The sequence below is a fragment of the Neoarius graeffei genome, chromosome 9 (assembly GCF_027579695.1).
Source record: "Neoarius graeffei isolate fNeoGra1 chromosome 9, fNeoGra1.pri, whole genome shotgun sequence".
NCBI lineage: Eukaryota > Metazoa > Chordata > Actinopteri > Siluriformes > Ariidae > Neoarius > Neoarius graeffei.
Window position 1 is genome coordinate 63,688,989 of NC_083577.1, and position 13,069 is coordinate 63,702,057.

At 42.7% G+C, this 13,069-nt stretch overlaps 1 protein-coding gene across 3 annotated transcripts in view; it reads right to left on the minus strand.

The window, feature by feature from the left end:
• Nucleotides 1-10,718, minus strand: part of mbnl2 (muscleblind-like splicing regulator 2) — a 72,880-nt gene extending 62,162 nt beyond the window's left edge. Inside the window, exon 1 of one of the 3 annotated variants that reach the window (XM_060930075.1) lies at nucleotides 10,610-10,718. The gene's annotated coding sequence lies outside the window, so the exon portion shown is untranslated. Of the gene's footprint in view, nucleotides 1-10,210; nucleotides 10,497-10,609 lie in introns of those variants that run through there. The other 2 variants (XM_060930074.1, XM_060930079.1) reach the window with 2 other exon arrangements.
• Between the last annotated feature and the right edge of the window lie 2,351 nt (nucleotides 10,719-13,069).

Below are 13,069 nucleotides of genomic sequence, written 5' to 3' on the forward strand. Positions count from 1 at the left end.
GATTTTCACACAAGTCCTAAAAGTAGATAAAGAGAACCCAGTTAAACAAATGAGACAAAAATATTATATTTGGTCATTTATTTATTGAGGAAAATGATCCAATATTACATATCTGTGAGTGGCAAAAGTATGTGAACCTCTAGGATTAGCAGTTAATTTGAAGGTGAAATTAGAGTCAGGTGTTTTCAATCAATTGGATGACAATCAGGTGTGAGTGGGCACCCTGTTTTATTTAAAGAAGATCAAAGTCTGATTTTCACAACACGTTTGTGGAAGTGTATCATGGCATGAACAAAGGAGATTTCTGAGGACCTCAGAAAAAGCGTTGTTGATACTCATCAGGCTGGAAAAGGTGACAAAACCATCTGTAAAGAGTTTGGACTCCACCAATCCACAGTCAGACAGATTGTGTACAAATGGAGGAAATTCAAAACCATTGTTACCCTCCCCAGGAGTGGTCGACCAACAAAGATCACTCCAAGAGCAAGGTGTGTAATAGTCGGCGAGGTCACAAAGGACTCCAGGGTAACTTCTAAGCAACTGAAGGCCTCTCTCACATTGGCTAATATTAATATTCATGAGTCCACCATCAGGAGAACACTGAACAACAATGATGTGCATGGCAGGGTTCCAAGGAGAAAGCCACTGCTCTCCAAAAAGAACACTGCTGCTCGTCTGCAGTTTGCTAAAGATCACGTGGACAAGCCAGAAGGCTATTGGAAAAATATTTTGTCAACGGATGAGACCAAAATAGAACATTTTGGTTTAAATGAGAAGCGTTATGTTTGGAGAAAGGAAAACACTGCATTCCAGCATAAGAACCTTATCCCATCTGTGAAACATGGTGGTGGTAGTATCATGGTTTGGGCCTGTTTTGCTGCATCTGGGCCAGGACGGCTTGCTATCATTGATGGAACAATGAATTCTGAATTAATATACCAGCAAATTCTAAAGGAAAATGTCAGGACATCTGTCCATGAACTGAATCTCAAGAGAAGGTGGGTCATGCAGCAAGACAACGACCCAAGCACACAAGTCGTTCTACCAAAGAATGGTTAAAGAAGAATAAAGTGAATGTTTTGGAATGGCCAAGTCAAAGTCCTGACCTTAATCCAATTGAAATGTTGTGGAAGGACCTGAAGCGAGCAGTTCATGTGAGGCAACCCACCAACATCCCAGAGTTGAAGCTGTTCTGTATGGAGGAATGGGCTAAAATTCCTCCAAGCCGGTGTGCAGGACTGATCAACAGTTACCGGAAATGTTTAGTTGCAGTTATTGCTGCACAAGGGGGTCACACCAGATACTGAAAGCAAAGGTTCACATACTTTTGCCACTCACAGATATGTAATATTGGATAATTTTCCTCAATAAATAAATGACCAAATATAATATTTTTGTCTCATTTGTTTAACTGGGTTCTCTTTATCTACTTTTAGGACTTGTGTGAAAATCTGATGATGTTTTAGGTCATATTTATGCAGAAATATAGAAAATTCTAAAGGGTTCACAAACTTTCAAGCACCACTGTATTTTGGCATAAGTATGAACAGTTCTCTGCTCTAATACACTTGATCCAATTCACCAGTCTAACATTCCAGCTTATTTTTCAGTCATTCATCTTCAAGTATGAACTATTTAGTTATTATTCAGTAACTATAGTGAAGCCAAGAAGAAAAGGTATATAGTTACAAGAGTAAGGAAGCAAGTCTGGACCTACCAATGAGTCTTGGGAGTTTCGTTAATTATTAAGTCCTTCATCAGTTAAATGAAGATTATTGCGAAGAAGAAAAAAAAAACTTGAAATTGTGCTGGGCAGTAGTTCCCCAGGAGAAACCCTGGCCTAAATTATGCCTGGCTTATTCTGGGAATCACCCCTCACTTTCTTTCTTAGCAGCTAGGCCAATATTACTATAAATGACACTGGACTGAAATCAACTTCATGATACACACTATATGGATAAAGTTTTTTCAAACACATGGACATCACACCCATGTGGGTTTCTTGAACATCCCATTTCAGATTTAGTTCCCTTTTGCTGTTTGGAACGGCTTTCTCATCTCATCTCATTATCTCTAGCCGCTTTATCCTTCTACAGGGTCGCAGGCAAGCTGGAGCCTATCCCAGCTGACTACGGGAGAAAGGCGGGGTACACCCTGGACAAGTCGCTAGGTCATCACAGGGCTGACATATAGACACAGACAACCATTCACACTCACACCTACGGTCAATTTAGAGTCACCAGTTAACCTAACCTGCATGTCTTTGGACTGTGGGGGAAACCGGAGCACCCGGAGGAAACCCACGCGGACACGGGGAGAACATGCAAACTCCACACAGAAAGGCCCTCGCCGGCCCCAGGGCTCGAACCCAGGACCTTCTTGCTGTGAGGCGACAGCGCTAACCACTACACCACCGTGCCGCCCCCTGGAACGGCTTTATGCTAGATTTTGTTGTTTTCCTGGCCATCTCAAAGGTGATCAATGCTTTTGAGGTCAAGGCTATACGCAGGCTACATTTCTTCCACTCCAACCTTGATGTCTTCATGGAGCTGCTTTGTGCTCAGGAGTATTGTCATACTGGAACATGTTTGGGCTTCTTAGTTTCAATGAAAGAAAATTCAATTCAGTTCAACTCATTTGTATTTGTATACAGCTTTTAACAATGGACATTGTCACAAAGCAGTTTTACAGAAATATATAAATTCCATATACAAATTTTAAACATATGAATTTATAAACTTATTTCTAATGAGCAAGCCTGAGGTGACGGTGGCAATGAAAAACTCTCCGAGACAACATGAGGAAGAAACGTAGACAGGAACCAGACTCAAAAGGGAACTGATCCTCATTTGGGTGATAATGGACAGCTTGATTATCAATAACTCACTTTTATAACCGTGTCCTATATTACATTACAGCAGTGGCATTTAACAGACACTCTTATCCAGAGCGATGTATAACACACCCAAAGCAGCCTGGGGAGTAGTTGGGGGTTAGATGCCTTGCTCAAGGGCACTTCAGCCATTCCTGATGGTCCAGGGAATCGAACCAGCAACCTTTTCGTCCCAATGCTGCTTCTCTAACCATTAGGCCATGGCTAGGAAATTCCATTACAGTTTCCATGAGCCAGGAGATTCATTACAGTTTTAACATGAAGTCTATTTTGCTGAAGTTATCAATTGTTCACTGATGGAGACTTGAGTGCAAAACTATTCATGGCAACTGCAACCTTTGAGTTATCATGGCAATTGTAGTCCTAATCCATCGTCGCAAAACTGTTTGTATTAATAAGTGTCCAGAGCGATCTTCTAAGTGTATCTTTCGTCTGTCCATATGGGGCCATCCTCCACAGGAACGAAATGATGAGACTCCAGTCATAAATTGTAATGCTGCAGCAAATAAAGACATTCTATACAAATGTGTGCTTCCAACTTTGTGGTAACAGTTTGGGAAAGAACCACATTTGTGTACAATATTCAGGTGTCCACATAGTTCTTGGCATATAGTGTAGTACTTGAGATCAGTATTGGTCTCAGGACCACTTTTTGAAGGTCTCAGTCTCATTTCAGAATCGACATAGCGGACTCAGGATTTTATTTCAAGATTGGTCAAGACCACAACTGTGGGGATTTCACTAAACTTTATATGGTTAGTTTGTTTCCTTGGCTGTTTGAGTATTAACACTTCAACAGAATATTACACTAGGTATTGTTTGGACTTGTTCAGTTGACACTAGAACTTTCTTATAATAATAATAATAATAATAATAATAATAATAATAATAATAATAAGTTAAATTTATATAGCGCCTTTCAAAAAACCCAAGGACGCTTTACAATTATAGACAAGGAAAGAAAAAAAAAAAATATATATATATAATAAAAAGTAAAAAGTCCACCAAGTAGGGGTCAGGATGTAATTCCCGTGGTGTAGCAGCCACAGTCCCACCAAAAGGCGCACGAAAACAAGTCCCACATCTCCAGCACTGCCGCTGTGACGCCGTCAGCAACATCGCTCGAACACCACGCCATGGATCCACACAGCGAGCAGAGAAGCTCCGCCATGCAGAGCGCTGGTGTGTCCCAAACTGCCTGCACAGCCGCCGCGACGCCACCGAGCAACATCGCTCGGAACATCACGCCAAGCGTTAAAGCACAGAGCGCTGGACAACCACGATGTAAATTGAGCAACAGGCTCACTGCAGTCCACAGCTGGGAGTGCAGGCATCACCCACAGCGAACCAAGGCCTGGAGGGAACCGATGCCCCAAACTGGGTCCGGAGCTACACCACAACCGGTAGACTTCTTGTCTAGAAGTTCAGCACTTCGTGTACCTGACTTTTGCACTCGTTGCACTCTGGGTAAGAGCATCTGCTAAATGCCATGTAATGTAATGTCATGGGATTGGATGCAAAATTTCCTGCTTCAAATGCGACCAATAATGTGACTCATTGCTAATTTGAAAATTTTCTTCCTGTTAATGGCTGTCGTCCCTCCTCACCCCCCTTCACACACACTGGTCTGGTCCTGGTCTTGCCATGCTTTGGTCTTGGACTTGATCTCAACCCCTCAAAGTCTTGGTGTTGTCTCAGTCTCGATACACTCTGGTCTTGGTCATGACTTGGTCTCAGTTTAGGTGGTCCTGACTACAAGACTAGGGCGCATATTAAATAAACAGGTAGCTGTATAGCTATAATTATTACTGTAAATTATTTGTTTGATTTCTTTATTTTTCATCTACTGTATAGTCTATAACTGAATGAAGCCATGAAGTTTATTTTGCTTGTCTATACTGTGTATAATACATATGCATCTAACATGTGATACATATAATATCCCTTTAACCTTGAAACATATTGTGTCATATCCTTCACTATCCCTATGCTCATGTGGAAAAGAACTGGCACTTCTTGTTTAAGGTTCTCAAAATGTGGCTTAAAATAGAAATTATGGATCATGCTAAAAGTCCCAATACACAATCTCTGGTTATGTTGAAATGGTCAAATGATGCTGTAATTGAGTTTTCTGAGCCGGAGGCGTTGTGTCTAAATTAGGCCAGGACTGATCTACACTGATAAACGGTTGAACTTGCTGTATCTGCTTTGGTTATGATTATATGACTATTGCCAGTTAGTGTTCATTAAATATAATGACAACTTCACAAGTTGTTTGCCGTTTTCAATTTCTGTAAAAGGCTCCAACTTCATCAATAAGAGATACTGAAGATATACAAAACTGTGCAAAAGTCTGAGGCCCCCCTTTTTTTTCCCATACAAACTTTGTGATAGATTTCTGTTTTATGACTTCTACATTACCGAGTCGGTACAAAAACATTTTAGAGTTACAAACGTTTGTTTTACAGCACAAAAGTAAATGTTAGAGAAAAAAAAAAAGTTTGTATCTGAGCAGCATATTACATAAGAGAGCACTTTTCGAATGAAAAAGAAAACATAATGGAGACTACTGGGTTTTGGTGCAAAATGAAGAAGCAAGTATGACAGTTAAAGTATCCAGAAGAACTGTGGGTGCTTCTGCAAGATGCTCAGTAAAACCTACAGCTCATTTCCTTATAAAACTGCACTAACTGTACCTGAGACTACTATTTTTTTTTAAAGCAAAGGATCGTCTCAGACCAAAATACTGACTTTGTTTCATTCATTATAGTTTGGTGCTGTTTATAGTATATTTTTTAAATGTTGAAACATTTAATTTCATTACTTTTAAGCCAGGGGCGGCACGGTGGTGTAGTGGTTAGCGCTGTCGCCTCATAGCAAGAAGGTCCGGGTTTGAGCCCCGGGGCTGGCAAGGGCCTTTCTGTGCGGAGTTTGCATGTTCTCCCCGTGTCCGCATGGGTTTCCTCCGGGTGCTCCGGTTTCCCCCACAGTCCAAAGACATGCAGGTTAGGTTAACTGGTGACTCTAAATTGACCGTAGGTGTGAATGGGTGTCTGTGTCTATGTGTCAGCCCTGTGATGACCTGGTGACTTGTCCAGGGTGTACCCCGCCTTTCACCCGTAGTCAGCTGGGATAGGCTCCAGCTTGCCTGCGACCCTGTAGAACAGGATAAAGTAGCTACAGGAGATGAGATGAGACTTTGAAGCCATTTTTGGTCTACAGCATTTCTTTACATGTGCCGAAGACTTTTGCAGAGTACTGTACATTAAGATATAACATACCGTTGAGAGTATAATAGATAAACTGGTTTGGTTGTCAAATGTGGCAAGAACATACAACATGTTTAGACCTGAAGCACATGGTTAAATAAAGATGTCTCTAAGCATTTTATGTAGTAGAGTTACGTAATCAGATTTAAATCTGTTTTAACAGTGCATTTGGTGCATTTACTTTCACCTTTATCTTGATAAACCCGATGCAGATATAATCCAGAAGTATAAATAAACCATGTTATTCCTTTTATCTCAGTTTGTTTCCTTTGTACAAAACTTATTATTTTAACTCTAGAACTCCAGGAAGTTGGTGGCGTCACCTCCTTACCTGTAGATGTGGTCTGTGGTGTTCCCCAGGGTTCCATATTAGGACCCTTACTATTTCTGATTTATGTAAATGACATGCCTGCAGCAGTAAAGTGCAATCTTCTGCTGTATGCAGACGATTCTGCTCTCTTGATAGCTGGCAAAAATACTGCTGATATACAGCAGTGTTTATCATCAGAACTTCAATCAGTCCAAGAGTGGCTAATTGAAAATAAGCTATCTCTGCATCTTGGCAAGACTGAATCAATCCTTTTTGGCTCTAAACATAGACTCAATGGTAATGAGTCATTAGATGTCACCTGCGATGGTCACAAAATTACCAGTAAATCCTGTGTTAAGTACTTGGGCATTGAACTTGACCAGTTGCTGAGTGGGAGCCAAATAGCTGACAATGTCATAAAGAAATCCAATGCTAAACTGAAGTTTCTATATAGACAGGCCAGAAATTTTGATATGGAAACCAAGAAACTTATGACGTCAGCTCTGATTCAATGTCATTTTGATTATGCCAGCACCTCTTGGTACTCTGGCCTTACCAAGAGACAAAGGAATCGTCTTCAAACTACTCAGAATAAAGTTATTTGTTTTCTTCTGAGTGTTTCCCCTAGAACTCATATAGGGTATGCTGAGTTCAGGCAGGTCAACTGGTTACCGATGGATCTCTGTGTAAAACAACTTAAACTTAACACTATCCATAACATTGTATATGCTAACGCTCCTCAGTATCTAACATCTTCCTTTAGTATTCGTAATTCCCACCACAACACCTGTTCTGGATCTCTGTCCGTTTGTTCCCTCGGTAAAGTCTTTCGGGCATTCCTCACTTAAGTACACTGGTACCATTGCCTGGTATGACTTACCTAGTGACATTCAGCCTACTGAGTCTAAAGGTGCTTTCAAAAATAGGGTTAAAAGTTTTTTATTTGATCAACTTTCTCAACAGTCACAAAATCCTTTTATTATGTCCTAGTCTTTTTTGTTTTTTCTACCGTATAAATCTGTTATTTTGTTGGTTTATTTTGTGCTTATGTTTACCATGCAACTTTGTTCAAAGTTATCATCATTATCTTTACTATTATTAATATTTTTTTATAACTATCATTATTATTAGGGCAGCACGGTGGTGTAGTGGTTAGCACAGTCGCCTCACAGCAAGAAGGTCCTGGGTTTGAGCCCCGTGGCCGGCGAGGGCCTTTCTGTGTGGAGTTTGCATGTTCTCCCCGTGTCTGCGTGGGTTTCCTCCAGGTGCTCTGGTTTCCCCCACAGTCCAAAGACATGCAGGTTAGGCTAATTGGTAGCTCTAAATTGACTGTAGGTGTGAATGTGAGTGTGAATGGTTGTCTGTGTCTATGTGTCAGCCCTGTGATGACCTGGCGACTTGTCCAGGGTGTACCCCGCCTTTCGCCCGTAGTCAGCTGGGATAGGCTCCAGCTTGCCTGCGACCCTGTAGAACAGGATAAGTGGCTACAGATAATGGATGGATTATTATTATTATTATTTCTATTATTATTCATCCATCCACTATCTGTAGCCGCTTATCCTGTTCTACAGGGTCGCAGGAAAGCTGGAGCCTATCCCAGCTGGCTATGGGTGAGAGGCGGGGTACACCCTGGACAAGTCGCCAGGTCATCACAGGGCTGATACACAGAGACAAATAACCATTCACACTCACATTCACACCTACGATCAATTTAGAGTCACCAGTTAACCTACTGTAACCTGCATGTCTTTGGACTATGGAGGAAACCCGCGCACCCGGAGGAAACCCATGCAGACACGGGGAGAACATGCAAACTCCACACAGAAAGGCCCTCGCCGGCCACTGGGCTCGAACCCAGAACCTTCTTGCTGTGAGGCAACAGTGTCACCCCCAGTCAAAGCAATAATTAACCTAAATATATTGCAGTTCATGTGGGGAGACTACTAGCGATGTGATACAGACATAAACTGCAGGCATGTGATCACTATGTGATCAGAATCATTGTATTGTTATAATGGATTCTGCCATGACCAGCATTGTCAAACAAGCACATTGAGTGCTGTAGGGTGTCTCGCACCAACCAATCCATTAGCATCACCTGCAAGGACTGACCTTGAACCATTTTAGCCTAACATGTCTTTGGACTGTAGGGGAAATCGGAGCACCCGGAGGAAACCCACGCAGACATGAGGAGAACATGCAAACTCCACACAGAAAGGCCCTCGCCGGCCGCTGGGCTCGAACCCAGAACCTTCGTGCTGTGAGGCGACAGTGCTGCCTATTATAGTATACTACTGTCTACATAATATTATTATGTATTTACTATTTACTACTATTTTGCCATTTGATTCTTGCCGGACCACAATGGAAATAAGTGTGATACACTTTGTGTTATCCGTGTAGCTTAATGTACACTATATTTATGTGTTTTGTGCATTCATCTCATCTCATTATCTCTAGCCGCTTTATCCTTCTACAGGGTCGCAGGCAAGCTGGAGCCTATCCCAGCTGACTACGGGCGAAAGGCGGGGTACACCCTGGACAAGTCGCCAGGTCATCACAGGGCTGACACATAGACACAGACAACCATTCACACTCACATTCACACCTACGGTCAATTTAGAGTCACCAGTTAACCTAACCTGCATGTCTTTGGACTGTGGGGGAAACCGGAGCACCCGGAGGAAACCCACGCGGACACGGGGAGAACATGCAAACTCCACACAGAAAGGCCCTCGCCGGCCCCGGGGCTCGAACCCAGGACCTTCTTGCTGTGAGGCGACAGCGCTAACCACTACACCACCGTGCCGCCCCTGTTTTGTGCATTATTTTACGAAATTAAAAAAAAAATCAATCAATCAATCAAGCACTACAAGATTAGGAGTGCACATTAGCTCAGAGAATACTGTTTACATGTAAAAAAAAAAGAAAAAAGAAAAGAAAACACGCTCGATTACTAATCTCAATAGCTACTAAACCCTAATCTCAGTCCTAAACAAGATTTCTCCTGACATGAAAACGAAAGTCTTCTTCTTATCCAACACTGATCCGACCTCACCCTTCCTTTTGCTCCTGTTTCCTGAGAAGCACTTCCTGCTTTTAAACGGCGCAGAAAGAAAGCGTTTGCGTTTATAATCCAGATCTCCAAGTTGCTTATAAACTGAAACACACATGATATGGAAGTTCTGGCACCGCTACCTGTTTGTTAAAGCGCTAAAATGTGCCTGAAATAAACCTTCAAACCCTAAGCGAGTTAATGAGTAAAAGTTTACACTCCTCATTACATTATTATTACATAGTTGTATGCATATGGTTGTTCTTCACAACGAATAATGACTGGGCAAATTTGCAGACTGAGCTAAAACTGCTCCAAGATGTTGTTCTTAAACTAAAGTCTAAAAAAAGTTGTTCAGCTCGCTAGCTGATGTAGCTCACAGACAGCTAGCTAGCTAGCACAGGGGAGTTAGCTGAGCAACTAGATACAGTTTGCGTGCTAAACTCTGACTGGAGTTCGCTAGCTAGCAGGAAGGCTAATGGTGCACAGGCGCTAGCCAGCTCAGCTACATGTCGCCGGCCGGCCGGCGTTCACCTCAGCTCCTTTGCGTGTTTCTTTTCACATTCGTGCTTTTTCGTAAAGGATTAACACCGTGCGTTTAAGAAGACACAGTTCACAAAGTCAAAAAGGAGAAGGACGAGTTAGCTAGCAGGAAAAACTCCTCAGTTTGAACACCGGCTTACCTCATCGCCACGAAATCTCGCTGCTAGCCACACCGACAGTCACGAACCACCGACACGCCAACCCACCCAGTACAGCCAAACTGGGAGCGAAAAGAAATACTCACGACTCTGTTTTAAACACCAAAAACAAAAACCTCGACGCGCTATTCAACATGTCACCATCCGAACAGGATCTGCACCGACAGCGCGTCGGTTACGGTTAACGCGATACTTTTTTTTAAACACGAGCGCCGACTTTCCTTCGAGCAACAAGCATTTGACAGCTTGATTGTGTTTTTCAGGAAGGGCTCCCGAGCTGAAACCGGGGAGGGGGATCACAAACAAGAATCATTATCAGCCTGAGCCTCGGAGAAAAAAGAAATATAAATAAAACGAAACGTGTGGTAAACAACTACATACCGTGCAGATGTTTGCTCGCCGGTTGTCTCACAGTGTCTGAGGTAAAAAAAATAAAAATAAAATAAATAAAAAACCAGATTTTTTTTTCTTCTGGACACCCCGCTTGCTCGTGTTTGGTACGATCCAAGTGAATGTCAGCCACCATGAGAACGGCCTCCTTGTTGCCAGGGTAACAGTGATGCTGTAGAGTAAACGTAAGCGCATGCATATATATATATATATATATATATATATATATATATATATATATATATATATATATATATATATATAATAAAGTGACCAGTGTGTGTGTGTGTGTGTGTGTGTGTGTGTATATATATATATATATATATATATATATACACACACACACACACACAGGAAAAAAAATATATATATATAATATAGTGACCTGTGTATGTGTGTGTATATATACATATATGACAGTGTCGCCTCACAGCAAGAAGGTCTGGGTTCGAGCCCCGTGGCCGGCGAGGGCCTTTCTGTGCGGAGTTTGCATGTTCTCCCCGTGTCCGCGTGGGTTTCCTCCGGGTGCTCCGGTTTCCCCCACAGTCCAAAGACATGCAGGTTAGGTTAACTGGTGACTCTAAATTGACCGTAGGTGTGAATGTGAGTGTGAATGGTTGTCTATGTCTATGTGTCAGCCCTGTGATGACCTGGCGACTTGTCCAGGGTGTACCCCGCCTTTCGCCCATAGTCAGCTGGAATAGGCTCCAGCTTGCCTGCGACCCTGTAGAAGGATAAAGCGGCTAGAGATAATGAGATTTTATATATATATATATATATATATATATATATATATATATATATATATATATATATATAATAAGTGACCTGTGTGTGTGTGTGTGTATATATATATATATATATATATATATATGACAGTGTCACCTCACAGCAAGAAGGTCTGGGTTCGAGCCCAGTGGCCGGCGAGGGCCTTTCTGTGCGGAGTTTGCATGTTCTCCCCGTGTCCGTGTGGGTTTCCTCCGGGTGCTCCGGTTTCCCCCACAGTCTAAAGACATGCAGGTTAGGCTAACTGGTGACTCTAAATTGACCATAGGTGTGAATGGTTGTCTGTGTCTATGTGTCAGCCCTGTGATGACCTGGCGACTTGTCCAGGGTGTACCCCGCCTTTCGCCCGTAGTCAGCTGGGATAGGCTCCAGCTTGCCTGCGACCCTGTAGAACAGGATAAAGCAGCTAGAGATAATGAGATGAGATAAGATGAGATATACAAGTGGTCAGCACGGTCGCCTCACAGCAAGAAGGTTCTGGGTTCGAGCCCAGTAGCCAGCGGGGGCCTTTCTGTGTGGAGTTTGCATGTTCTCCCCATGTCTGCGTGGGTTTCCCCCACAGTCCAAAGACATGCGGTTAGGTTAACATGGGATGGCCTTGAGTGAGGCACCTAACTCCCAACTGCTCCCACGCTGTTAGCATGGCTGCCTACTGCTTTGGGTATGTGTGTGTGTGTGTGTGTGTGTGTGTGTGTGTGTGTGTGTGTGTGTGTGTGTGTGTGTGTGTTCACTGCTTCAGACAGGTTAAATGCAGAGAGGAATTTCACAAGTAAAGTTGTGCTTTTTAGTATATATATACACTCAGTGTGTGTGTGTGTGTGTGTGTATATATATATATATATATATATATATATATATATATATATATATACACACACACACACACACACACACACACACTCTCACTGGTCACTTTATTAGGAAGACCCATACGCCTGCTGTTTTATTCACTTATCTAATCAGCCAATCCCTTGACAGCAGCACAATGCATAAAATCATGCAGCTACAAATCAAGAGCTTCAGTTAATGCTCACTTCAAACATCATGCATCAATCCATCCATTATCTGTAGCCGCTTATCCTGTTATACAGGGTCGCAGGCAAGCTGGAGCCTATCCCAGCTGATTATGGGCGAGAGGCGGGGTACACCCCCTGGACAAGTTGCCAGGTTATTGCAGGGCTGACACACAGAGACAAACAACCACTCACACTCATTCACACCTACGGTCAATTTAGAGCCACCAATTAACCTAATCTGCATGTCTTTGGACTGTGGGGGAAACCGGAGCACCTGAAGGAAACCCACACAGGGAGAACATGCAAACTCCACAAAGAAAGGCCTTCGCCGGCCACTGGGCTCGAACCTTTTGCTGTGAGGTGACAGTGCTAACCACTATACCACCGTGCCGCCACTTCAAACATCAGAATGGGAAAAACTGTGATCTCAAAGTCTGACTTTCTTTCACTGTGGCATGGGTGTTGCTGCTAACCAGATGGACTGGTTTGAGTATTTCAGAAACTGCCGATATCCTGGGGTTTTCACATACGACAGTCTCTCGAGTTTACACAGAATGGTGCGAAAAACGAAAAACACTCAGTGAGCGACAGTTCTGTGGGTGGAAACGTCTTGTTGATAAGAGAGGTCAGAGGAAAATGGCCAGCGATG